The sequence below is a fragment of the Cygnus olor genome, chromosome 21 (assembly GCF_009769625.2).
Source record: "Cygnus olor isolate bCygOlo1 chromosome 21, bCygOlo1.pri.v2, whole genome shotgun sequence".
NCBI lineage: Eukaryota > Metazoa > Chordata > Aves > Anseriformes > Anatidae > Cygnus > Cygnus olor.
Window position 1 is genome coordinate 5,597,536 of NC_049189.1, and position 27,589 is coordinate 5,625,124.

The 27,589-nt window shown below is 43.2% G+C and overlaps 1 long non-coding RNA gene across 3 annotated transcripts; it reads left to right on the forward strand.

Moving 5' to 3' along the window:
* Window positions 1-1,801: 1,801 nt before the first annotated feature.
* LOC121058397 lies at window positions 1,802-27,253 on the forward strand. Of its 3 annotated transcripts, XR_005814185.1 has the most exons (4): window positions 1,802-2,076; window positions 4,381-4,528; window positions 5,535-5,579; window positions 6,125-7,054. It is a non-coding gene; the product is annotated as an uncharacterized LOC121058397 (long non-coding RNA). The 3 variants fall into 3 exon arrangements; XR_005814187.1 differs by lacking the exons at window positions 5,535-5,579; window positions 6,125-7,054 and adding an exon at window positions 26,978-27,253; XR_005814186.1 differs by lacking the exons at window positions 5,535-5,579; window positions 6,125-7,054 and adding an exon at window positions 17,125-18,540.
* The last annotated feature ends 336 nt before the right edge of the window (window positions 27,254-27,589 follow it).

Sequence of the window (27,589 nt, forward strand, 5' to 3'; positions counted from 1 at the left end):
TGTACGAAACTTTCTCGTATTTTGCCTCAGAGCTTTGCAGCACTTTCTTATTAACTTTCAGCATCTCTCCTGTGTGAGTGGCAAATTTCAAATATAAATGAGTACAATTTCTACTGGTCCTGGGGTGCAAATCAAGATGACCCTGTTAGATCCTTACAGAATTCAGTGAGTGGAGCAGCAGACAGGGTCCTTTCAATCACTGCCTGGGTGACATTCAAGCAATTACAGTAAGTCTATGCTTTCTGCACCCCTTGTTGGTTAGACAGACACTCATAAATCTCCCTGGTTTCACTAGATATCCAGTGATTTCTGCTTGGGCCTTTAGCTCTGAGTCTGTCTTGAAGCTCAGCAAAGCCAAAGAAAATCTTGCCTCTGACTTTAAAGAATTTTGAACCAACCTTTTGTGGACTTTTACTGCCATGTGTTGCACAAGCAGCAACATATGTTATGTTTCTACATCTCCCTCTCTCCCTATCCCCCCTTTTTGTGTATGTGAGTCTTTCTGTTCCACAAATTTGCTTAGAGCTGACATAATTCATCTTAGATTGGAAGCAAACCAGCAATGTCAGATGGTATGGGACTGTGATCTCTGTCACGGTCTTAACAGCTGGCAAATTATTTTTTTATAATGGCTTCACAGTGAAGAAGAATTCAAAGAAGAATCTGGCGGAGAGAAATGAGGCACTTATTTTGAAAGTATGGCGCACAAATGAAGGAAGGAGCTGTTACGTTGATACAGAATGAGAGCAGATAGGTAAGGTGAGGGTGTGGAACATCCTTGATTTTGTATGTAGGACAGGCAGGAGTAGGAAGGGGTAAAGCAGTGAGAGTGTACGTGACCAAGACAATTCAGCCTTCTAATGATAAACTAGACCAAATCTTTGTTGCTGCCTAACATCATTTATAAATAGGTACCCAAAAGGAGACACTTTTGGAAAAGATATCTGTATGCTTCTTTCTGTGTGGCAGTCACTTTACTGTAGGCTTTTCTTCTCAGCTACTTCTGTAACCCCAGCTGGTAAATTCCTGCTTAGCAGAGATGGAAATCATACAGCTAGAGGTGAGCTTCCCCTGTCTGACTGGCACGCTAACTTCAAAGCTTAGCCTTGATTATTTAAATGCTAATAGAACTCAGCAAATTACCTAAAGTACGAACACACCTGGCTTTGGTCCTAGGGATCTAATTACGGAGCCTTTTATGTGAAATAAATTGTTCTTAGTTTCTGAAAAGTGGCTTTTTTAAATATTCACAGAAAATGCCAGGTGAATGGCACATTACAAGTTCAGCCTCTGTGGGATTGGAGCTCTTATCAGTCTCATCTTCTGTAGGACTCTGTTCACAAGTGGGCAGCTCAGTCTTCAACATCTTCTGATCTCTGTTATTTTATTTGCAAATATTTGCAGTGCAGCATAGCTGAGTTTAGAAACAGGATGAGGATGTTCAGGAAACAGACCCAGCAGCACTCACCCTTTATTAGGTTTTTAGTGTATTCAGTGTTGAAATTCCAACATCAAGAAGCTTTCATGCTTATGAGAATACACCTGCTCCTAGGGTTACTGAGGGGGAGATCTCAGACCCAGCATCATTAGGAAGAAGGCAGTAACCTTCCCGTTGTCACCAGCTGTCACAACATACTAGCTCTTCATTGTTTGATGCTCTAATGTCAGTGGGCTGTGTGGATTGACCTTTCTACCATATAGGTTGCACCTGGGCCAGCCTTAGGGCTAGCACACCCAAAGAGGGAATCTATTTAAGAAATCTGGATGCTTCCTGCCAGGTTTTCTGCAAGTCAGCATCTATTTCTTCTTATTGTAAATTTCTGTGTATTAGGGGAAAATAAGTGAAATTCTTTTTCTGACTGTGTGAAGGTCTGTTAAATCAAATTTCTCTGCTCGTATTTGTGAGGAACAGAGGTTTTTGTATGATGGAAGCTACAGAAAGGGGGAGTTTTATCTCTATGGTCCAACAAGGCTCTAGGTCTCCAGGAGGATTTGCCCATGAGTTGCTGTGCAGTCTATGGGGCTTCTATTGAGAAAAGCTGTTCACGTTGATCATGCTGCATCATTAGCATCAAGGTACGTGTAGCCTGTCTATTGAAATGTGAATTATGCTGATAAATTGAGTCATTGTTTTATCTTCCATTCCCCCACTTTAATTCTTCATCTGATTAATAAAGTGCTTCATGTTCTTCTTCTTTTGCTTAAGAAAGGCAGCACAGAGTACAACAAGTGAATTACACGGCCTATTCCGCCGTTTGAGAGCTTGTGCTCAGAGGTGCCTGTGTAAGTGATGAGGCTATTCCTTACCTGCAAGGGACTGTTTAGGGTGTTTTCACTGTTGTTGCTGATTTGTTATCAAACTTAGCTTAAACACAGTAAGTAGCAAACAGCAGAAGACCTCGCAAAGACTGAAAACTAGAGAGGCTTCAGGATATGTTGTTGGATTTTCTGCTTAGGACTTGTGGCTCTGTCGTGTTGTTGATAGCCTTGTTACTACTGGTCTGAGGAGATAAAGATTCTGAAGGCTGAAATAGCCATAGACAGGTAGAATTAATGCTAATTTCTATATATGCAAGAGATTGAAAGGAGAAAAGATTGGAAGAAAATATAAAGAGCTGTTGGTAGCTTGGGCAAGGGGAGACCCTCTATTAACAAATGATTCTGTGCTTTCTTGTCTCTGGTAGTCAGCTCTTAAGTGTTGGAATATACTTATGGGCTTGTACTATTGATGTGCTTAATAGAGCAAGTCTGTGGCTAGAAGTGAAAGCTGTATATTGAAACACGAGCAAAGAACCAAACTTTCCTAGTTTGGCTCTGACTAGTACTCCAGCAGGTCCTGGATTGCCTTCATTCCATGGGAATTGCAGTTGGAAGGAGCAGAACCAAAGCATAGAGTCTGAATGATTGAGACAGGCCCAGAAAGTAGAGTTCTGGATGTTCTGTGCAAGCAGGTTTTCTTAAAGAGAGCTGAACTGCCAAAAAATCATAACACATACAGCTAGGGGATTGTTGATATGCTTGCTTTATGTATATGCTTGTGCTCTGTGTTTTTATCCAGGGGTCCTTTTAGGACTAGGCTTACTACCACAATATTTTCTTCCAGGAGCATCTGTCTTGTGGACAAGAAAATGGGAGGAGTACAACTGTGTAGCCCATCTGTCTGGAAGTATACAGCTGTGCCTTCATTTGTGATTGTTGGTGTAGACGTTCATGTGAGCAGCCTTACAGATTTCCATGGAGCTGCTTGCAGGGTTCAAGCTCTCATCAACATCAGGATAGCACAGTCATGATCTTGGCAAACCAGCTTTCATACAGAATTCCTTTTGCTCAGGATGTTTGCCATGTATCTGTTCTCCAGTTTGTTCATAGTTTGATTCAGTGAATACTTGGCTTGCTTAAAAAAAAAGAGCAGATCAGATGTGTTTTTTATATAATCTTGACTTTGCAAATCATTTTTCTAACAGGAAAGTAATATCTGGATTTGCCTATGGAAGAGTAGGGTACCCTTGAACTTTCGTCTAAGAAGGTTAGCATTTTTAAGGGACAAGATGAGATATACTAGTAAGAAACACATTTGTTTTCATAAAAATGTCTCATTCCTCTGTCAATCACAGATCCAAATGCAGAGTAACATCTTTATAATGACGTCTGTAAAAGCTACCCTTTTAGTTCAAATTTAGTTCACTTGGTCAAAGACTTAGTGCTTTGTGTCCTGGATTCTGATTATTCTCTTGTGAAGAATGTTATACATATGTTTAGATAATTGTATCTTAACCTGAGTATAAAGGGCTTGTTTGGTTGTGTTTTGTTGTTGTTGTTTCTTTGCTTTTTGTTTTAAGAGCTGTTAAAAATACATTTTTACCAGAAAGCAGCTTTCAAAATGTTTCTGACTTCTAGTGTGTTGTGTTTAATTGCAAGCAGCAACACTGCTTCACTTTCAAAAACGATATGTGAAAGGGAATCACAGCAAAAAACTGAAGCAAATCCACCCAGTTATGGGAAAGAGTTTATTATCCATGACATAATGGAATTTGTTCATTTATACATTTAGTACATAAGCAAAACAAATGTTTTGGTACTTAAATTTCAGATAGATGTTCACAAATCATTACTTTGGTACAAATAAGTGATACAGCAATGGGGTATTCTATTCTCTCTCCCCTAAGAAACTCAAGGGAGAGGTGGGGTGCAACTTGTTCAGTATATCATCTGTAGATGGATTGGTGGAGCCAGTGTGAATAAGGGCTGAATATATCACTCAGTGCCAACACGTCCTTTGAACCTTCAGAGACAGTCCTGTCAAGAAAGAGGAATAAGTAAAAGAAAGGGAAGTGAATGGGATTTCACACGTGGAAATTAACTGATTTCTTACTGTTCTAGGGACAGGTTCATCTCCAATGTTCTGTTCAGAGGAGTTTCCTTGGATTGACACAAAAATCCCTAAGGAGCTGGTGAAAACCTCTCTGATCTGGTTTCTGTGGCAAGATGAAATGTATACATCTGACTTGGAGAAAGGAGTGAAAAGCAGGTAAAGCAGAGAAATGGCTTTCACAGGTTCTAAGTGTGCATCTGATGATAATGAATTCTGAAGAGGGTGAAACTGGTAAACTGTGTTTGCAGTAGGAGGGCAAAAGTTACTCTAAGGCACCCTTTCCTGAATTAAATCAGGTCTTCTACATATTTATACAAGCTATAATCAAATATGCAAGCCATCAGCCTCTGGCTTTCTCTTACCATAGTAAGCAGTTAGCATCCCAGTCCACTCAGTGACCCAATTCTGTCCAGCTTGACACCAAAACAGCTCCTGGATAGGCCCTTTTTGCTTCTGTCTTGGTATGGCTGGGGTAAACCTAGGAGCTCACCAAGGAACCTCTGGACAGCACTGTCCCCAATGGACGTGCCCCCAGGCTGGTCCCTGGTGTTTCGGGTCCACTGGAACTCTGCATCTTGCTGATCAAAGGCATCTGTTGGGATCCTGTCATCTTGCTCATGGTCCCTCTCTTGTGAAAGCAGTGGATGCTCCAACTCCTCATCTATCAATTTGGACAGACTCTGAGAGGGGGGAAAAAAAAAAAAGAAAGGTATAGGGATGAGAGATGAAAATAGAGGGGTTTTGGGATCTTTCTCATTATTTTTGTGTAGGCCATACTTGGTGATAAGTTTGGAGAAACTTTTTTTGGTCTTGTATCAAAAGATGAAAGTACTGAAGTGATTTCTGAAGCCAGGGCTGGTCATCTTTAGCTGCTTCTGACCCACTAAGCTTCTCTGAGCTAACACTATACTCTCACAAAATGCTGTAAGGCTCTCTATACACTGTTACTGTACTCTATTAGTTCTAAGCTGTCAAACTGCTGGTTAAGTCTTTCCTGGAGCTGGGAGTCTGGGATGTGGGATAAATTGTGAAAGACAATGAAAGAGGCTTGATCAAGAGTGAATATATAACAAGAAAAAATGGTTTGGATACCTTGGAATGATATGAGTAGACAGAAGACATGCTGAAACTGGTGCTAGAAGGATACTGTGTTTTGTTACAGGCTGGGAGGTTACTTCATATTTGGGAACACCAGATCACTGGTCAGGTAGCTGAAATGTTTTTTTTTAATGACTTGGAATTCCTACACACACAAATACACCCCTGGGCACGCACACACACTTTCTTCCTCATGCTCTTCCTCTGGACTGCATTGCTGCACTGCAGAACCAAGGAGGCAGTCCTCCTCTTAGTCACACAGGCCCAATCCATCAATTCCATTTTCAGCTTTAACTAGGGCTTTGAGAGAAAACTGTGCAGTTGACTGCTCTAGAGCTATAGTTAGGAGTCCTTCAAGGCAAATTTCTTTCGCTTGAGAAGTTTACTTCACTCAGTCACAGAATGACCCTAAATTTGCAATCCCCAAACTGACCCCACAGAAAAAAAATAAAATAAATTTAATTTCAATTTCATTAATTGGTCAGAAATTTAAATCCAATAATTGATTACTTCAGTTTCCCTCCATTTAATAACTCTGTTTGCCCAACGTCAGGATTCCTGCTGTCATGAATGTCTCCTACTGTTTTAGCTGGGGTTGGAAGAAAAACAGCTAATCTGAAGTGTCTAAGTGCTAAGAACATCAATTTCTTTCAGTTCCATTGAGCAGCCAGTCACTTACCTGTAAGCTGGAAATAGTCTTGGCCATTGCGTGGTTCTGACTGACAATAAGCAGCAGGAGGAATCCAGGGCAAAAAAGAAGTTTCAAGTTCATCTTTGTGTTTTGCTGTCTGTTTCCTCCTCCCTTGAGTCACTCCACTTCAGTGCTGCTCTGTCTCTCCAGCTACCAGCCTTTATATCTTCCTCCAACCCCTCCCAAGTCTACCTTTTGAGTTCCAGCCAGTGCAAGGATTGGTTTGAGGTTCTGATCTGTTTTCATCCTCCCAAGAGGAGGAGGAGGGAGGTAATAGTTCTTTTTTTTCTGGCAGGGAATGAAAGGAGCATTTTACACTTAGGCAATGCAGCATCATTCTCTTGCTGTGAAGCTGAAGTTCTCTGCAGCCTATGATCTTCATGCCACTTATGTATGTCAGTTTGCTTAGCTCAGTGTTCCTTGTGTTGATCGCTAAACCTTTCCTTTGTCTCCAGAAAAAAATATAATTGTAAGAGAAGTACTGACTCAGAAAGGAATTGTTTGCTACTTATTCACCAGATTCCTTTGTCACTGTGAAGTATGAAATCAGAGGGACGGGGTCTCAACATATGCTATTTAAGAACTAAGTATTATTACCTAATATGATAATATGGCATTGGTAGCTTATGAGACAAAAGAGTGTAATTTCGAGAAGGGAAATCCAAGTCCTAAAAATATGACAAGTGGTGTTACAGTGTAAAATCTTACTGGCCTGAGTGACAGGGAGCATGGCTGAAACCAGGCTGACATGCATAGAAAGATCCTCCATGGTTTAAGGTGAGGTAGAAAGCAGTCTTCTCCCCTGGATACAGCTTACAATATTTCCTCTATGTGTTTTCTTTATCTTTGGCAATTCATAATAAATCTGAAATTAGTCTGACAGGAAGCACAGCCCGAACATCTTTCTTACACGTGTACAGTTACATTAAAAAGCTGTGTTTAGTGTATTCTCTCATTTTTATTCTTGTTTTACTTTGTGTGTGTGTGAAGTGAATTGATGCACCAGCTTCAAGTAAATGGATTTTGTGAAGTGTTAGGGGGAGCAGAAGAAACTGAATCAGTTCTTAGCCAGGGCCTCAAGGGTATTTAAATCATTGCTGTTGGCCAGACCTCTTGCTAGTGTAAACGGACCTAATAGATGTGTGGGTGCCCTGATGAAGATATATGTAGATAATTGATCCTCCAAACCCCTCATCTCTTCTGATGAGCTTTTTACTAGGTTCCAAATCAAGAAATGACTACTCCTTGGGCAATGGGGAAGGGCAGCAATGACATTTTTTGTGTGTTTTCTGGGTGCTAGAAATTTGGCCCCCACAGAAAAATGAGAATGTTCATGAGTACACAGCAATACATCTTGATCTTTTACTGCATTTTTCCACACATGTGGTGCAGAAAGTTAAAGGCCATTAGTCTGGATCTGTATGGAGGAAATGGAAATGAAGGACCATCTGGCACTGTTCATCATATCTTTGAGGTTAACTTTGAGATTAAGATTCTTGTTGGTACTGAAAGCTTGGAAAAATAATTCTGTGATGTGCCAGCAGGTTTAACATTTTCAGCCTCTCTTCATCTGCAGATTACTTTAAGACGTAATAGTTACATGTCGCTAGAAGTGGGTATTCTAAGGAGACAGCTTATAAACGTTCCCCTATCACAGAAAAGGAGGCCTGATATTATTACGCTGTTGGGATTTTTTTTGTTGTTGATGTTGATTAAAACCACATTTGATCTGAATCTTATTAGAAAATGAAATCATAGCACAACTTCATCAGTGGCACATGAGCATTCCTCCTGGAGAAAGTAACTTCTCATTTCACAGGACTGAGGTATGTACTTTGCAGTGTAACAGGATATTAGGAGAAGGTCAGAGCAGTTTCAGGCTCATCTCTTCTCTGAGAAATCATAGGGTTGTTTTGTTCATTTGATGGCTTGTTACAAATCTCCATATATGTGGATAATTAATCTCCTTGGTCAACTTCTTCGAACTTTTTTTCCTGTTTGAGCTCAGGACTTGTAACTGTTTTATGAGGCTTCTGAATGGTCTCTCTGGTAACTGTTGGAAGCTAGCACTTGCTAGGTCCACTAGCACAGTGCTGTCCTTATCCATGACCGTGATGGTAAAAATAATAGAATAATTAAGGTTGGAAAGGATTTCTGGAGGTTGTTGCTTCAACCCTGTGCTAAAAGCAGAGCCAACTTGGATCAAATTGCTCAGTGCCTTGTCAAGATGAGTTTTGAAAACCTTCAAGAAAAGAGATTCTATAACCTCTTTGGGCCCTGTTTCAGCATTTGTCTGGCCTTGTGAAAAAAATTGTTTCCCAATATCTAGTTGGAATTTTCCTTGTGCAACTTGTCATTGCCTCTCATCCTGATGCTGGTCCATAAACAGAACAAAAGGATGTTCCATCTCTCAAATCAATGCTACTCAGTGTGACTGCATTTCACAGTGCTGCATTACCTAGAGAAGGAGGATAGCTTCACTCCATCTCGTCTGCAGCTGCCTTCAAATCAGACTTATTGCAGTGGGCAGAAGCAGTTAGAAATAGAAAGCCATTCAGCAAAAATCTCTGCTTTACTGTCTGGATCTCTTCAGGATTCTGATTAGCATCAGAAGTCAGTGTCTGAATGTTAGCAACAATTTCAATAATTACCGTTTGGGATGGTGGAATTAAAAGAGCCTTCAAAAATAAACTTCATTCTGTGAGAAAGGAGAAACTCCTGAGAGCAGCAGAAAATATTTAGGGGGGGAAGGAAATAATAGCTTTGTGGCCATTTCTGAAGTAATTGAGTGTTCATTTGTTTGAGAAGTCCTCCATATAGGATAGAAGGGGGTATGAAGAAGGCAGGTTGGCGTGTGTTACTCATCTCCAACAGGGTTTTTTTTTCCTAGTTTACTGAGATGCTTCTGCTGCACCAGCAGAGATCTTATTAAAAAGAACAGGGTTAGGGCACACTGTTCCTATTGGGGATGTTTCTGCCCCATCTCTGCAGGCTGCTGTGAGAAAGCCAGGCTCTAAAGTTGATAGCATGTGGCATGCTTAGATATTGTCATTAGAGCACTGCCACATAACTCATTATCCTTTTTCCTAGATCAGTGACTCCTTTCAGTCTCCCCATCCTTCCCAATTGCTCAGGCCAACATTCCTGGCTTGCTGCAGCTGGCTGAAAGGGCAGTGACGTGTTTGTAGTACTTTCGTCAAAAGGGGATCGCCAAATTCTTCATGGAAACTGGCACCAGGGGCCCCTCATTATAAAACATTAACATTTAGCTGTGGTATCCAAGCATTTCCCTGGTCATTCCCCTCCCTTGCCCTGTCCTGAGTCTTTTAGTGGCTGAGCTTGGGTGGTAATTACCCAGCCGCAGGTGCTCTGCTTGCTCTTCTGGCACTTTATTGCCTTCAGCTTAGATTTTGTGTTGACAGCAAGGCCCTGCTGCAGGAGGGGGTGCGGGGGGATCCGCAGCAGTAGCTCTCCCCACAGAAAAGACAGCGGGCACAGAAACTACTGAGCTCACTTACCTAGTGCAAAGCTGAACATGTCCCCTGGATCTGTATCAGCATAATCCAGAGCAGAATTCGGTCCCTTATCTCAAGGATGGCTAGGACTGTGTAGTAGAAAGAACTCTGATCTCCCAACATCTGTGATAGCCTGTCTGTGGGGAATAAACCAAACCTGAACTTCCCTGGTGGGCAGGTCATCCCACAGCAGCCTACTGCATGCTTTCCCTCTCCCCACTAAAGGCCTGGTGGGGCATCTCGGCTGAGTTAAAGCCTGGACTAGTTGGACTCTGGCTTCAATCCATCCTTTTACCTCAGTTTGCCCTGTTCCGTTGCTGATCCAACAAATGCTGCTGTCGCAGCTGTGATGGCTCTCCTCAGGAACCCTCACGTGAGGGATGTCAGCACAGGGGCGTCAGGCAGACAGAACTCCTCAGCCTACTCTGCAAGTTGTCGCAGGTCCTGAGCTCACCAATGCTACAGCAAGAGCGTTATGTTAGCAAATAGGCAGAGCAGAGTTGTGCATGACGAGGCTGGAAAATAGAGAGGGAATTAAGTTTCTGCCTCTGCATCTGTCCGAGAGGACACCTGGACAGAAAGCTGGGCGGTGCTGCCTCCGGTTTCACTCAGGTAGGGCAACTTTTCTCTAAAGTGACTACCTGTTGCTTCACCATAGAAGAGTAAGAAGGGGGAGAATATTAATTCATCATAGGGAATAAAATGACAGTATACAAATATTGATGTGAAGAACACTCTGCGTTAACATACTACCTTTCTGTCCAACAGCACTTTCTGAGGGACTGAAAAGGCCAGTAGGAGGGATTCAGTGCTATCACAGCTCTTCTCTGGGGTCCCAGGAATGCATTTTGCCTTTGCCTGATCTGACATGCTCTCATTAATGCTCGCTGATCTCTTTGACGAGGTGAGGCAGGGATATTTTCCTCTGTAACCCTTTGGGATGAGAAGGGGCCTGGGCCACTTGAGGATAAGGAAGGCAGCAGCCTGGCATTTCGCAGCAGGTCATAGGTGGTTCTGCAGCGTTGGGTTTTGATGGCAAAATTTTAATATTAGCTTTGTCAGGCGGATTTATCACATTCAGCTGATGCTAATGAAGCCTAGCAGGGAAAGAGCAGCGAGGGAGGGGATGATATAGCTGGAGACTGTACTCAGTGTTAGTCAAATGGCTGTGTGCTCTGTGGCTCACTGCTGCTTGCTGGGAGAGGAGGTGGGCCCAATTCTGATCTCTGCCACAGCAGGAGTGGAAACAAAGCAGCCACATGGGACTTCTGTATCTGGCCTGTTGCTGCCAAGATCCAATTCTGACTTCTCTCATTATCTGCCAGTGTTGGTGCTTGGATGACGTTAGAGAGAAGTGCAACATCCAGTGATTCATTGCTGGGTGTTCCTGGCCCCCTTTCAATGATTCATCTCTCGAAGGAGCCTTTTCTTCATGCATAAGGGCATTCTTAGATTCAGTGGTCATGCTGTGTGGCATGGTGCTAAAGATTCACGATTCTGCTCTGTGCTAGTGTTGCTGATGGTTATAACAATTTCTCTGTAAATTCTTTGACATCTAGAAGCCAGCTGCTTTTTCCAATGTACTTTAAACACAGAGTCCCCCCCATTGGTGCAGCACTATTCAGCAGATGGAATCCTCAGTTCTCAAAGGAAAAAGTGGAGAAGGAATGGATTCAGTTATAGATGTAAATAACAGTTGTAGTGTTAAGTGGGTGAAGTGTGAAAACAGCTGGAGACCAATTATGAAAAACCCAGAAGTATGTTATAGGCTGTAATACTGGAGAAGTTTCTCAGATTAATCGTGTCAGGATGACAGGAAGAAGGGAGCGGTTTTGTATTAGACCAATGTGAAAAGTTAGAAAGGGGGGTGAAGGTTAGGCAAACGTTGTAGGAACAGCTGAAACAAACCTTCCAGGTTTTGGAGACACTGGTAAAATCAAAAACAATTTGGAAACAAGCTGAGGTTTTTGGAGCAATGGCACAAGGTTGGTATGTGGTGAGAGGTAGAGACTTAGAGAAGTATTCATGTTCCATAAGTCCTCACCCCAAACTGTTATTTTAGGCTAAGCTTCATCTCCAGTGAGATGAACAGAATCTTACTGCACAGTTGTTTTGGAAAGGTGGGGATGTCTACACAGGCAAGTTGTAAGTGTTCACACTGCAACTGAAAGCATGGTTTAGCTGTGCATGTATGTGTTTTAAACCACTCTTTCTAGCCCTGTAGTAGCCAGTCTTGCTCCCCCCCCGACCTTTAAATCATTGCTCAGAAATTCTGAGGATGATCTTGTGCTAATCTGGCCAGAATCTTTCCTCCTCTTTATGTTACATACCTCTGGTATTTAAACTGAGATCTAATTGGTATACATATTATTCCTTACTGTGGAAAAATTGCACTTTGAGTGGGAGCTACATGAGATCTCTGTTGGTAAAATTCTTTGTGTAGCAAAGCTTACGGCTAAACAGCAGCTGGAAGAAGAAAGGCTACTACATTAATCCCCAGTTCATGAGCTCTGGCAGGAGAAAGAGAGAGAACCATTCCTGGACAGCATGAGCATTACATATCCCCAGTTATTTTGAGCTGAGAGGGAGATTTCCCCAGCAAAACTGGAAGACCAGTCTGGTGAGATCCCACCTAACCTCCTTACTTTGGGTTGGCTGTCTCTATCATTACTGAGGTGTGTGGTGACCTCTTCTGGTGAATGCCTCAAAGTTCGGTTAGAATAAGTTAAGGTTTAAAAAACTCTAACGAAACACACAAACCTACCAAGCAAACAAATCTACCCCAGCAGATCAGAAACTGTGAGAAGTTCGGATAAAATGACCACTTCAGTCTGATTCATGAACAAACTGCAGACAGTACCAGAAGAGGATGAGTGGCTCTATCACAAGCTTTAGCCTCTAATAACTATGTAAGAATGTGTGAGTGGTTCAGTCTTGGGAAGGCACGTGGTATGTGTGTGATATATGAATGAGTATAAATTATGTATTAAAGTCTGTGTGGACAGCAGACTGTCAGGTGTTTTTGGTGGGTGTCCAAGTTTAGATCCACCACTAGATGCGTTGGTCTGGACTCATCATGGATTTTGCAGAATATAAGTTTCTGTAAGAAGCGATGGCATTGAGAAGGACACTTCTGAAGTATTTTGGCTGGGGTAACATTTGCCAGGTTTTTCTTTGCAGCCTTGTGCATCCTGAAATATCTCTGTGCAGTGTCAACAGTGCCCATTGATTTAGAAGGTTTGCTAGCCAAGAAGCCAAATAAAGGGACAAGAGTTCACACTATCCCATTGTGCTATTTATTGCTGCGTGCCATTGTCACTATTGAGCAAGCAGAATGAGAAGCCATTTCTAGAAATGGCTAAGCAGCTACAGGAATGAAATGGCACCTGTCCTAAAAGTTGCCAGGGTTGTTTACTTCCCCTCTCCCTTTCCTGAATGACTGGTGATGAACCCAAGAGTAACTTGACTAATTAAAAATGTTGCTGTTCCATAAAGCCACTCCTCCACTAACAGTCTGTAGAAGTTGTTCAGCCTGTGAGAGAGTGGCACAGTGCGTAACATCAATTTTACATTCCCGGGGCAGGATCCCAGTTCCCTATTAGTTCTGATGCACTTCAGACCTGTGGACTTCCCTTGACTGGAGACAGGTAAAAGGAGACAGCTGGATAGGTTTGGCCCTGCTCTTTGAGAAAAGGGAGGACTGACTAGGGAAACTGTCCAGATTTCTGTTTATCAGAGAACTCGTGTATGCATTATTCTTCCTTCTGCCTACATTTACAGTCCTCTTCACCAATGCTTCTCAACAGTTCAGGCACAACTGGATACGTGCATGTGCCAGTGCTTGCTCACTAAGATTAGAAAGCAAGTGCTTCATGTCACAGTGTGGCAGCAATTAGTTGTGCTAGGAAGACTGTCCTGGAGGTCTGCAGTGGAGCGCGGAGAGCTCCTTGCTGCTTTGAGTGGGTGAGCAACAGTGAGAGGAATGCAGCTTCATGCAGCTCTTAGCTAAGCTACTCTTTATTAGTAACTCACTGTAGTTATGGTGATTCTTATCACCCACTGTTCTTGATTTGACAACCCTTCTTTGTTTTCCCAGAAAATACTCAGTGTTCGCCAAGCCTCTGGAAATAGCTACATCCTTATGTGGTGGAGGATGGTGTGGCCACAGGCCAGAGGGGCAGGATATTTTAGCTGTTGCTTGTCAGCGCAGTGAGATGGATGAGCACCATTTCAAAAACTAACACTTCTAAAGCCGTGATAAGGTGCTCAGGCTACAGGGCTGGAGCCTGTGTTCATGCTTGAGATAAACTCCACTGTCAGCGCCACATTCACGCCTCCCCTGTCACATTAGGCACCCCATGGTCTGCCTTTCTCCCTAGTCAGTTGCTACAAAGCCTCAGCACGGGGGGGGGGGGGGGGGGGGGGGGGGGGGGGGGCGGGTATCAGCCCTGTGACTTCGTCTGCAGAGTCCCCAGGGCTACATTGCTCCCTTTGTCTTTGTTGTGACATTGAGGTGGCTAGAGGAAATAATGTGTGTTAGAATAGATTGTTACCTCTTCACCTTTCTTCTTCCTTGAACCTTCATTGGACCCAGATGCTCTCCTTTGGGATGTACTATCTAGCCCTTACTGTCTTGACAAGAGAGAAATGTGTGGACTAGCTCAGGACTGCTTCCTCATGTGAATAGAAACATGAAACATGCTGTCTGAAATGACAGGATGGGGAGAAGGCAGCAACTTTTTTAATCCCACTGTTAAGTCTGCCTGTGGATACCAAGGAAAGTAATGATTTCACTCTAAGTTACTTATAATCCCTCTCTCTAAAAAAAATTATTTTGAGTCTAGTGTTTAATGGCTATGGATCAGACAGAGTTATTCAGGGATTAGAGGATTTCATGTAATTAATTTACAAGCTCAAATGACACTTGTGTAATGCAGCTGAATGCTATTAGAAAACTCAAAACATTTGCAACTGTGCCAATATGTAAAATCATTCTATTCAGGACAATTTGGGGTTCAAGGGTTTCCTCCTACGTACGTGGTGTCAGCTCAGCTCACAAAAGAGTCCTTCTTGTAAAGAAAAGTAGTGTCACAATCACACTTCCAAGGGGCTTATATGGATGAGATTTTGTGCTAAACTGAGCAGAACTTAAGTCCTCTGTTCACTAAGTGATCAGACAGTTAAGGTTACTTCTTAAACTTGTATAACTGTCAACCAGATTGAGACTTCATGACGCTGGTCCTGCTGATCAACTGAACAGATACAGCTTCAGTTTTCTCTCTATATAGGTGTTTCAGTCCAGACTTTAAAGGACTTTCACCTTGATGGGGCTAAATTCTTTATCCTTATAAATGATACAGCTCTGTTGTTGGACTAGAGAGGACCAATGATTGTGCTAGAAAGCTACAGAAGATGCTGTACCCACTGTCCTGTCGTGATTTGGTCTCCATGTCCTGTTAAAAAAGGGCCCTAGATGACACCTGTAAATCCGAGCTTTAACACCCTGGTTAGGGTGCTTCAGTACTTTCTGAAACACAGGAGAACCCACCAAAGGGTCTTCAGCAGAGCACTGAAACAAACCTTTGAAAAATATGCCCTACTGAGAGCCCTTCTTAATGACAGGGGTCATATCCCTAACAACAGAGATAGCAGTTTATTGTATTCATTGTATTTAATTACATCCACGTTATGGAAACTTGTGAAACGTTGTCTATGCTGTAACCCTTAACTGTGTTAAATTAAAACCAGCATAAGTACAGCTCCTCTCTTGCCACAGCTGATAGATGCCACAAATCCAGCAAACCAGAGGCAGAAAATGTTCTTAGCTTCCCTCCCCACTGGACAATTCTTCACATAACCTCTGCATTGTTTGACCAAGAGGATTTGTTTTACCATGTCACCTCCTGAGGATAACAGCACCATTTTCTGCTGAGTGTTGAAGTGTGAAGACCATTGTAAAGCGATGACATCATATCTCAGGCCAGAGCAGATCAGGAAATGACCAAGAAGGCCTGAAATATTGGCCCTGGGAAGAATGAATGGAGGAGAGAAGGGATATGACACAACAGCATTCTTTAGCTTAGATAGGTCAGATGCACCTGACAAGGTAATGGGACCAGGAGATCTTTGACACTTTAACACCTGATATTTTGTGCACAGAGATGTTTATGAGAGGTAGAGGTGAACTAGGGTGCAAATTCAGTAGCTGACATGCTAATAAATCCTAGCTGCCCTATGACAATAAGGAGTAAAGGGGATATGGGCCTGTCACTGCCTAACTGCTTCAAATCTAACCTTCCTTTACCTCTATGAGGCTTAAAAAATCTTGGTCCTAGTCTTCCACAGCTAAAACCGTAATTCCCTCCAGGCAACAAAACTACAATGAGGACAGATATGTGTAATAAGGGGTATGGCTGTTTTGGGGGCTGAGGGGAGAAGGTAGGGGACAAGGGTAAGGGAACAAATTGAGCTACACTTTCTAGAAAATGTAATGGTATTTGCAAAAAAAATGCCTCATAATGATTTCGGTTTTCATAAACTAAATAGTTTCAACTATTTTTGAACTGATGTAAACCAGAAAGAGGATTAGACAGTTTAAAAAAAATAGTAGGCAAACTGTCTTTAAGGTCTTGCTTCATGTGTTACAAAGCTGAGGGCTTGTTTTGGTCCAGGTTCAACAGCCGTGGGGCTTACACACTGAAGTCAGAGTGAAGACAAATCTTCAGGCAGGGCCATGTCAGTCTCATATTGCCCACAGCACAGGAGGCACTTCATTAAAGTCCAACAGACCTGACTTACAGACAGATTCTTATGTTGCCTTGGTGCTAGTATTGTAAATAATCTGTTTCTCCCAATTGCTAGAGACATTTCTGTGTTGTTCTTTCTCCTTGTTTCCTAGTGTCAGGTTTTGAGAGGAAGATTTGATTGCCCAAGACTTCACTGCTTTTGAGTCTTTTATTCTATAATTTTATGGGACATGGGATTAGCCAGTGATTAAAGTATTGCTTTGTGAATTGGAGATGTGCACTATTCTGTGATCTTGTCCGTGGTCTAAGCAACTGTTTTTTCTGTGTGTTCCCCCTCCATGATGTGTATGATGCTCCCCGTCTTACACAGGTGTTTTGAAACTAGGTTGTTGTCTTTGCAGCTTTGCAAGCATGGAGCCAAGAGAGAATAAGAGCTTTTGCAGATGCTCAGTAATTGCCTGCTGACCAGAAGTCTTCTACTGGAGGAGAGAGGCTGTGTTTACAAACTTCTATATCTCCTAACTGTAATGCCGCACGGCTTTCCAGAGCTATTTTTTACACATCCCTAATCGTTTATACTACTGTACTTTAAAGCTCAAACATGATCCCTACTTGTACAGGTCTGAGAGCTTGATTTGGTACCCTTAACTTAGCTTCAAAGCAAGGACCTTCATTGAGACACAAAATGTCCTGTCCTTCCAGGCTGAGATTCTAGGCCTAGTGCCCACTGACTTGTTCCCTGATGATCCTGCCAGCTCGAGGCTGCTCAGCACAGTGTTTGGGAGGCATGTGTGGAAGGCAGAAAGCTCAGAAAGCAGGAATTCCTGGAGAGCAGCAAGAGGAGGGGGGCATGACAGGAAGAAGGGGCCAGTATTCGTTGAAGGGCCCATCACGAATAGTGCAAGAATAACAGTTCTCTGTCACGGTTCCAGATTCCCTTATCTGGGAGCGTTAAGCGGCGGGGCCTGTCGACACCTCTGCCTCGCGCCCTGCTCTGCACTCAGCCGCCTGCAGATACAGAGTGGCTTGAACAAGTTCCAGTGCTCGCTCTTGGAGCTTCCCAAGACCCCTGGTTGCAGCACAGCCCAGAGCCATCGGGCAGCCAGGTGACATCACTGCCAACAGCCATGGAGGCGCTTCCTGTGTCACATTCCCCACTGAAGAGCCTCTTGCCAAATCCTTGTCGTTCTACACGGTCTTTTTAGGAACAGATGGGCTAATTTTAGCCCGACTGCCACAAACACCTTCCTGAAATAGAGTCTGACTCCTCCTGTCTTGTGCATGTTCCTGAGAGTTTAAAAACAAAATCCCTTGTCTTTAGGGTCCACAGCTAAGGCCTCTGTCAGCCTAAATTTGGCAGTAAGAATTACTGAGCAGTGCACTGGGGAAACTGCTGTCAGTGTCAGGCCCATACTGAGCTGTATGGAATGTTCCAGCAAGGCAGAAGCTCAGATGCTGGCATATCACAAAGTCATATGGGTCTGGTCCAATATGAAGGAGTTGTTCTGTATTTCAAGGACTTTGCAATACAAAGAAATTTTCTTGACTAGCTGCAGCCAGATATGACATTTACAAGTGTAGTGAATGGACTTAGTGTCCTCTGTGGTCTGCCTTGGACAATTGCTCTAATCATCATCCTTTCTTTCTGGGGCCTGACTACGTAAGCACTGCCCTGGGAGTTAATAATCCTGCTTCTGGTCCCATAGCGAAGTCAGTTCACACCTGCCTGTGCTGTACTTGATGTATGTAGCACTGACCTGCTCTGAGAACAGCAAATGAAAGACACTTAGAGAAGAATTAGAAATCACTGTCAGATGAGGACAAGGAGCACAAACTCCACAAAATCACCGGGTTTTTATGCTCCTGCCTTTTGCTGTTTCCATGAGCTTGAATCTGCAGGCTCTTGTGTTGAAGGATCAATGCAGGCCTGAGCTGCTGTTTCTAATTAGGAGAGTAAAAAGCCATGTTGTTAAATAGCTTCCTCTAGATAGGAAAGGAAAAAAGGTTTTCAGGCAGCTGTTGTTTTTATGTCACTCTTTGGAGTGACCCCCCCATCCCCTATGTTCCTTTAGACCTGCTAATTAAGCAGTTCCTTGTATCTGCAGGTCAGTTGATCAGCTAATGGGCTCCCCACAGCCTCCAATGCAGCATGTCCTGGAGGGTAAAGAGGAAAAAGGCAAAAGACCCTTGGAGATCCAACTGGGTCCTGGGCTGGCTTTGCCCGTGGGGCTCTTCCTGAGCAGTACTGAAAGCAAGCACATGAAACAAAAAGAATAAAAGCCCTGGAGGTTGTTACCTGGTATTTGCCAGGGTCCCTGGGTATATGGCTTAGCCTCCACGGGATGGGAGACTATTAGCTAGCCAAGCTTCCCAGCTTGCCATCATTCAGCTGAGACCTAAAATACTGATGTCTCACATAAGGTGAGCGCAAAGTGGCTGGAGTTATTGAGTACTCTAAAGGCCAAACCCCTGGCACCTGGCTGCAGCTGGGCATTAATGGATGAGAACAAAAGTGACAATAGGGTTCCTTTACTGAGTGTCCCCCCAGGTGGTGGGAGTATGCCAGCATGTTAATGGAAGCATGGAAGGGACTTGAGGGACAGGACTTCTGCATTCTGGGTGAATGCACCTGAATCACCCCAACTATTGTACAGCTTGGGATAGCTTTTGCTCTGTTTTTCTAGCAGTATCATATAGGATTTTTGAAATGTCACTGGCAAGAATTTTGTCAAACTGATTTACATGAATCATTTTTGTTTCCAGTTTCCTACCCCTCTCTCACTTTGACACATTTCTTCAATAGCAAACTTCTTAACACCCCAAAAAGAAGTTCAGAGCCCAAAGGTTAAGCAACTTACTGGAGGTCACCGAACAAGCTGTTAGTGAAGTCGGCCTTGATTTTTCTTGCTTCCATTTCTGAGTCTGGGCCATAATAGACACCATCCTCACTGTTCTGGAAGTTGTAAAAGTAGGGAACAGTCACCACCAAAGCAGGCTTGGGAGTCAGGACCTGCTGCTTTGCTAGGAGCCAGCAAATACTCCAGGATATGCTCTTTTCTATCTCATCATATTCATTTGCCTCCCTTTTTACCTGCTCTCCAGTTTCAAGTGCATGTTCCCTTTTAATGCTTCTCTTTAAAGGTCTGTTTTGCCCTTCTTGCTTCTCCGACCTTCTCCATCTCAAGAGGAAAATGCTGTGGCAGATCAATGACATTCCCTTCTTCTCCTTTCACTGCTTTCAGAAGCTTCCCTTGTGACAAAGTTTGTGGTACTCGAGTAGTCTGGCCTCTTAATGTCCCCAAAAGGATGCCTTAAGGACTGTGAATGCAGCATACATCAGGCAGGTCTGTAATGACATCTGGCGTTCAATCTAGGAAAACGCTGATTATTGCCTCTCCCTGCTGGTGTTGTGAAAATTCAGATGTCAGCAGGCTGGCTGAAGGGGGAGCAGAGATTCTTGTTTCTAGATCTGCTAGGAGGACCATAACAGCTTCTTATTCAGACTCTGCATCTCATGTAACTCAGCAGGATGACTAAAATAATCCCTTTGATCTTTATGAAAATGAGGTGTAGCCTTTGAGTGGTACTGGAGGAAAGTTATAGGTAAACTGGCTTCATATGGCTAACTGGAAGAGGGGAAACATAACCCCCATTTTCAAAAAGGGAAAAAAGGAAGACAAAGGGAACTACAGGCCAGTCAGCCTCACCTCTGTGCCTGGCAAGATGATGTAGCAGATCCTCCTGGAAACTATGCTAAGGCCCATGGAAAATAAGGAGGTGATTGGTGACAGCCAACATGACTTCACTAAGGGCAGATCGTGCCATACAAATCTGGTGGCCTTCTACGATGGGGTTACAGAATTGCTGCATAGGAGAAGAGCAACTGATGTAATTTACCTGGACTTGTGCAAGGGATTTGACACTGTCCCCTCTTATATCCTCGCCTCTAAGTTGGAGAGACATGGATTTGACAGATGGACCACTCGGTGGGGAAGGAATTGGCTGGATGGTGACACTCAGAGTTGCAGTCAATGGCTCAGTGTCCAGGTGGCGATCGGTGATGAGTGTTCCTCAAGGGTCAGTACTGGGTCCGGCACTGATTCATACCCAGGCTTTTCAGTCCAGAAAATGTTTCATCTTACCAAAAGTCAGCCTCAGAGGTAAGCCAGCCAACCTTCCAAAATCTTTGGAAACCAAGGCACCATATCAAAGCATCAACAATATGCATATAAAGTAGCTCATCACTTCCTACTTCACCTCTGGAGAGGGATTGTTCAGAGTTGAACCAAAGCATGTTTCATTAATAACACTAATTGCTGTCTATCATCAAGAACACGGCCATTTTCTGCTATTTTCTAAATTAAAAATCCACACAGAAGCCTCTGAAGAGATGAAGATCAGAACAAGCTCAATTTTCCATGCAAATAATTTGCCTCTGATCTTGAACCAGAATTTCCATAACAATTGGAGCCAGTGTGGGGCTCCTGTGGCTCTGAGCTGCCCTGCGGTACCCAGCTGTCCCTCTTCTCTTTTGGTGGGGTTCCTTTCATTGTTTGTGAGGGCGTATGTGCACCTGAGGCATTTTCCTTCACTGACTTTGACGTTTATCTCTGTTCCCAGTTCCCTGTTTTATCCATATTTGATCCTACTTGCTGAGTGCTGAAAGGAAGCAGATGAAAGGATTCAAGTCTTTCAGTATCCATACTGGCCATCAACCTAGATAAGGGATTATAGTCTTTCTTATTAGCTCAGTGAGTGCTATGTCCAGACCAGCCTTGAGATGCCCAGACTGGCTTCCTCTGTAATGAAGAAGAGCTGGAAAGACAGAATGCCTCAGAGATGTAATAGAAGTTATTTAATATTGTTCTCACTTCTTTTGTTCTCTGAAGCAATGATCAAAAAGAGTAATTTACCTGTCCTCTTCTCCATCAGGGTCACAGTACTCCCTCTTCTTCTACCTACAGTTACACACGCCTTGCAAGCAGTAGCTTACAAGAGAGATGTACAGGCCATTTTGAAATAAGCTGGCTCAGGTTCTGGAAGTGTCCTCACTATGTCTGGACTTTGGTTAGATTCTGTGTCACCTACAAATACAAATCTAGAGTAGCTGTACTGGAATGAAAGGAGTCATATTGCTTTCTGATATTTTATCTACCATTTCTGCTCCTGCACTTCTGAAGGCTTTTCTTGCTTAGGGACATCTTGCTATATTTCTACTGGTGTACTGGTGTCTTAGGTTCTCAAGTAAACAGACTAGTTAAAAATGTGAATTATAGCTAAGAACAAAAGATAATATTTAAAAAAACTTGTCTGCCTGGGGCAGTTGAGTCCCCCAGCAAATGTCATTTCTTACCCTGTCACGTCTCAGCTACAAAGCCTGGAGAAACTCTTTTTTTCCTAATGCTTTACAACCGTTGTCTCCAAGCTGTGCCCTGTGTTCTACCCTGGCACCTTTGCCACCTTCCCCAAGGCAGGAGAGCTCAAGGAAGCAAGATTCCCCTGTAGGTTCTGGTTAGAGCTTTGGTGAAAGCCGTTCCTCTGCTTCCAGCTTGTGCCATGGGTGGCACTCTCAGGGGTCCAGGCTGGTCTGGAACTCCCTTGAGGGTGACTGTCAGGGTTCTGCTCATCCCAGGACATTACAGGGCTCTGGTCGGTCGGTACTGCTCCACAGTGCCTGTACTAAGCTATAACAGAGAGTAACACATATCAGAGCTTGTATTTGCACACAGCAGATCCCTCTACTTACAGGACAAAGACGCAAGTTCTACATATCTCAGCCATTAGTGAATGGCTCGCCCTGCTCAATGTTCACCTCCTTACTTGTTGGACAGATCCATGGCTACTTTCCATCTTCTTTTTCTTGGAAGTTGCTGGATTCCAGTGACACACCAGGCTGTCATTTTGGACACTATAGTTCTTGTTACCAAGAAGCCAGTAGGTTTTCATTTTCCCTTTGCCCTGGGACAAGAATAAGGAGAGAGAGCAGGGAGTGGCTATTTTCGTGGGATGTGAGGCAGAGCAGAGAATCACTATGCCTGGGACTCCTATTTGTACTGCATTGTACTGCATCTCTCTCACTATCATGAGAAGCTGCTGCTTAGGAAAAGAATTGTAATTTGTATGCAGTTTGAGTGCTGGTAGTTCTTCCAGTGCAGAAGAAGGCCTTGCTGGTCACTGGCAGTATTTCTAAGGGTTTAAAATCAGCCTTGCATCTGTGTCTTTGTAACTTTATCCTAAGGCTTTCACCCATATTCATGTGGTTCTGTGCAGGGGCACACACACCAGCTGTATTTCAAAGCACACAGTAACATTTTTGCTTTGGTTAGGAGAAGTAACGTTTAGCCATTTCCAACTGAACTAGCAAGAGAATCTTGGTGTCGTGGCTAAAAGACAGCTTGCAACACAGAGAAGAGCAATGGCCAAATCCATCCTATCCCATTAAGCTCCTCTACTTTTGCAAAGTTACAGAAAAGCAGTTACCTTGACATCAATTTCTCCTCTCAGTTCAATTTCATATGCATCTGTAAGAAGGGCGTTGTATGTAGCAGAACTGATGTGGATCTTCTGTGCTAGGATTCAGAACAGAGCATTAGAAGGGAGTGATTCCCCTGTTCCTGGAGAGCGCACATTGGTCCTCCTGCTTTACCAGTCCAGCATTTCTACTTCCTCTTTGGAAAATATAAGGTTAAGGAAGAAGTACAAAGAAGGGGAAGATGCCCAAATGGAGGATGAGGACTGTTTTGTCTCCGTGACGCTGCATGCAGATGTCGGTTAAACCATAGAAGCAGTTTAGGTTAACAGAACCACTGACATGACTATGCAGTGCTGCATGGGGTACCTCTGTACAACAGCGCAGTACATGTATGTGGCATTGGTAGCAAAGGTAGCACAAAAAGCTGGGCCAAGAAAAACATACGCTGTCCCCTTCTGCGTAGCCACAGTGTTTCTACCTAATGCCTTTGTTGTTCAAGTCCTTAAAATGAAACGCAGCTTGCCTAGTGCTATTCAGCACTTTTTACCCTCTTTTCTTATTTCCAATCACTTCCAAGAAATAGCAAAAGAGATATAACTTTATTTGCCACATGAATGCACAAGAGTTTCTCTTGCTTGTTTGATTAGTATATGCACAGGGATAGTAGCAGCTACAGGTCACGCATATGCTTCTTTAGATCTGTGGGAATTAGTTCTCTAGCCTGGCATATTCCCCAGAGAATGCTCTCCTCCTGTATGAACCTTATTTCACACTTGGCCATGCCCAGCGTGAGGGGATGTCAGGGGGTTTCCTTTCACTGCAGTGCCTAAGAGGCATAGAGTACAGCTGGGAGCCTGGCTGGCACACGAGGAACGTGTGAGTGTGCCCAACTCACTTACGCAAGCTGGTGGACTCCATGCGGGAGGCTGTGTTTACTGTGTCCCCAAACAGGCAATAGCGAGGCATTTTGTACCCCACAACTCCAGCTACACAGGGTCCTGAGAAAACACAAGGCATAGAGAACCTAATAAGAAACAAGTGGAAGAAGTGCAGGGAGATGCCGAATGTAGACACCTTTGCTAGACAAATTCTGGATCCTCAAAGAGCAACAGGAATTGGGAACACTCACTGCATCTAGCACACAGCTGCACAGTATTTACTAAAGGAGAGAAGGAATCATTTGATTAGCTGTAGATAATTGGTGTTGATGTCAGGGGAAGGCGTGCTTTGCAGATACTGAACTGTGTCACAGCCCTTTCCACGCTGATGCAAGCAAAAATCATTTTGCCCAACTGTTACTGCTGGAACCTGGAGAAATACTCATCTTGGGGTCCTGTAGGGTGTCAGTGGCTAGTACAGAAATGTAGAAGTGTTCTTCTCACGCAATTAGGCACCATCCTGTTCTCTTTCAAGCCTCTATCTCAGCTCACATACCTGTGTATCCCAGCCCGCAGCTGCAGCCTGCCAGTTGGCATATGAGGGATCACGACTTGACGAACTGCTGTCACCAGATCCAGAGACATTTTGGCAATCTCATCAGCGTGTTTAGTGCCATTCCTCTCCGGCAGGCCACTCACCACCATGTAGGCATCACCAATGGTTTCCACCTGCAGGAAAGGGACACCTGTCACCGAGTGGCAGGCACTAAGCTTTTCTTTCAAAATGAAATCAGAATAAAACGCATCTCAGCTGTCCACCCCTTGCTAAGCTGTGATGTAGGCCCTGGGTAATGGGGGATCTTGGATTTCATGGCTTCTGGCCAGCTGTATTTAACATTCACCAGGGAACGCAGTAAGTAGGATTTCAGCTAGTTCTAGATTCCTTGCCTGCAAGTTTGTACTCACCTTGTAAACATCGTAAGACTCAATCCTGCTGTCAAAGCAGATGTAGAGATTGTTGAGCATCTCAACAACTTGCAACGGGGTGCAGGAGGCAGCAATGCTTGTGAACCCCACAATGTCTGAAAAAAATAGTCACCTGTCACAGGGAAAAGGAAGGCGTGAAGTTAACATCTCCAGGCAGTAGAGACAGAGTCTCTGATGAGTATGGGGATTTGTGAAATTCTGAGCAGAAGAGCCTAAAGCACAGGCTGCATATAGAACCAATTTTGCAAAACTGAATAGATACAAACGTAAATTAGCAAGCTCTGGCTCTGAATTTTTTCTATTACATTGCTGGATAAAATATGTTTATTTCCTAAGTTTATCATCTGCACTTCTTTGAATACCTTGCATGAGATGGGAGACTGAAAGTCAAATGCTTTGCAGCTTGTAAGCAGGTCAAAAACAGGCTTCATATGGAAGTAGAGCCTGATTTTTCTTTTAAAGCAATTTGAACTGTGCTGATCAAGACTGGGTATCTGAACAGACCAAGAAATTAAAACTCAATTGCTACCTGATTTCTTTTTGAATCAGGAAATATTAACTGGATTTTGTTTCTCTTCAAATGATGTTCATCTTTGTTATGATCAAATAATTTACAGAGAAACTTATTATTTTTTTAAAATCAAATTATAAAACAAAGTACAACAGAAACCATAATTGAATTGAGGAAGGGAAATGTGCAATAGCTGGCAAAAAATTAAGTGTTTCTTCTTTGTGCTGCCTGAACTGTGTCAGTGTTTAAACTAAAATTGTTCTTTTATTTGACATTGGTAATACCAATTAATTTAGAAAAGCAACCATTTCACTCCCTGCATTGGCTTAGCTACTTTCAATGTCATAACTATTGTGAATTATAATTAACTGTGCAACTGCATGTCACTGTTTTGGTAACGACACCTACAAATTAAATGTAAACAGTTATTGTTGTATTTCAGAGCTGAAAGTAGCAGTGTGTCCAGGTGGAAAAGAGTGAAGAGAATTGCAATTATTGTAGCATCAGGATTTTGGCTGAGGGCTATGTTGAGCATTAGTGACCACAGGCATGGCATGCTGTGTACACGTGGTCTCATGATTCTGGCTGGCTCTCATGAGTAGTCTCTTAAACCCAGGTGAGACAGCTTACAAGTATAGGCCTTTGACATCGAAAGCTATACTTGTGGAAGTTTCAGCTCTTCTTCCTGCCCCATCAGCCTAAGTAGCTAGGTACTTTATGGCACATTGCACAGCTCTTTCAAAACCCTGTAGTGAATATTAGGATTTACATTCACATTCAACTCTAGGTGCAAAAGCAGGTTCCTCAAAATGGAGGCAAGGTGAGTGCTCTTTTTAACAATATTTTTCTACCCTAGGCAATTGCATCCTTTCCATTTGCTAACGTACAGACTCTGGATTTACCTGATCATAGTTTTCTGCCTCAACTTTTTGCCTTTTCCTTAACTGCTTGGCCACAGATTTTGGCAACATCTGGTGCAAGAGGTCCTCAGCTAGCTGCCTCTCCCGTTTCAAGTCCTGTGTCTTTTCCTTGAGGTTCCTGGCATAATTGTGTATCCATTCCATCATTTGCTTGAAGGATATAAGGATTATGGGGTAAACGAGGCAGGCTATCACTAGCAGACTGATCTTAAGGCTAATTGTGAACAGGATTTCTTTAGATTTCTTGACAAGCTTTTCCTGTCCCTTCTGCAGCAGGCAGCTCTGCACATAACGAAGTCCATTTAACAAGGCTTCAGTGGAGACAAATTCATCTGAGCTCAGGAATGGGATGGAAAAAGAGATCCCTTCGTAGTGAGTGAAATGAAATGAGAGATTGACGTTATCCATCCAGCACTTATGTACGTTCTCTGATGAGAAGATAGCATAGTTCAGAACGGTGGAAAGTTGATGCAATGTGGTTTGAAAACCTGTAGATACTGGCATTAAGTGAGCTTTAAGCAGGGCTTCTCTTATTAGAAGGATGAGTTTAAAAGCTACTATGTCTGCCCAGTCAGGATTGTATCTCATAGCTTTGAGGTTTTCATGGGGACTACTAAAAAGCTCCAGCAGTTCAGAGATCACTCTGGATAGCACCTGGGTAGCTTCAGTATCACCTGTGCTATTGATTTTTTGTCTCATGTCAGTGATGTAAAACCTACAGATGGAGATTTTCTCCTTCCTGCATTGACAATTCTCACAGTACAGTTCTGCTTCGCTTGCCTTACAGAGGGAGTTTAAATTCTCCAGTAGCTGATCAGCACGAAATGGGGTGTTCCTCTTAGCTGCTGGGACCAGCCAACTGTGCCTTTCTTCCTGCAGGAGAGAGATGAGGCGAACAGCCCAAAGGTTTTCACAGGAGGCAAGTTCCTGAATGGCCTTTCCTGTGTCTTTCCATATTTCCAAGTTGTTGCTCAAATCAAAAGAAATGGCTCCAAGAAGGCTGCAGAGGGAGATGGTGCATGCTGTCAAAATCCTTTGAACTGTTTTTCTACCACCAGCATTGGAGGAGTGAGAACATCTAAAAAAAAAAAAAAAAATGAAAAAGGAAAGAAAAAAAGAAAATGGGTGGGATGGGGGTGGTGGTGATGTCTGATCACTGAAGCTCCTGAAAATATAGCTAGAGCAGGTAGTGATATTTAATAATGTGCATGCGTTCTGAAACAACGTACCGAAGTACCAGGGAGTTAGCTGCATGTTATAGAAAGACATCTTTTGTTCTATTTTTCCCTCTGACATTTTGTTTTAAAAGAAAAGGTGTGGTAAAGAGACAGTTCTCATGACAGTCTCAGAGCTGCAAAAACACAGGAACTAAATCAGTTTTACTTCAAGTATTAACACT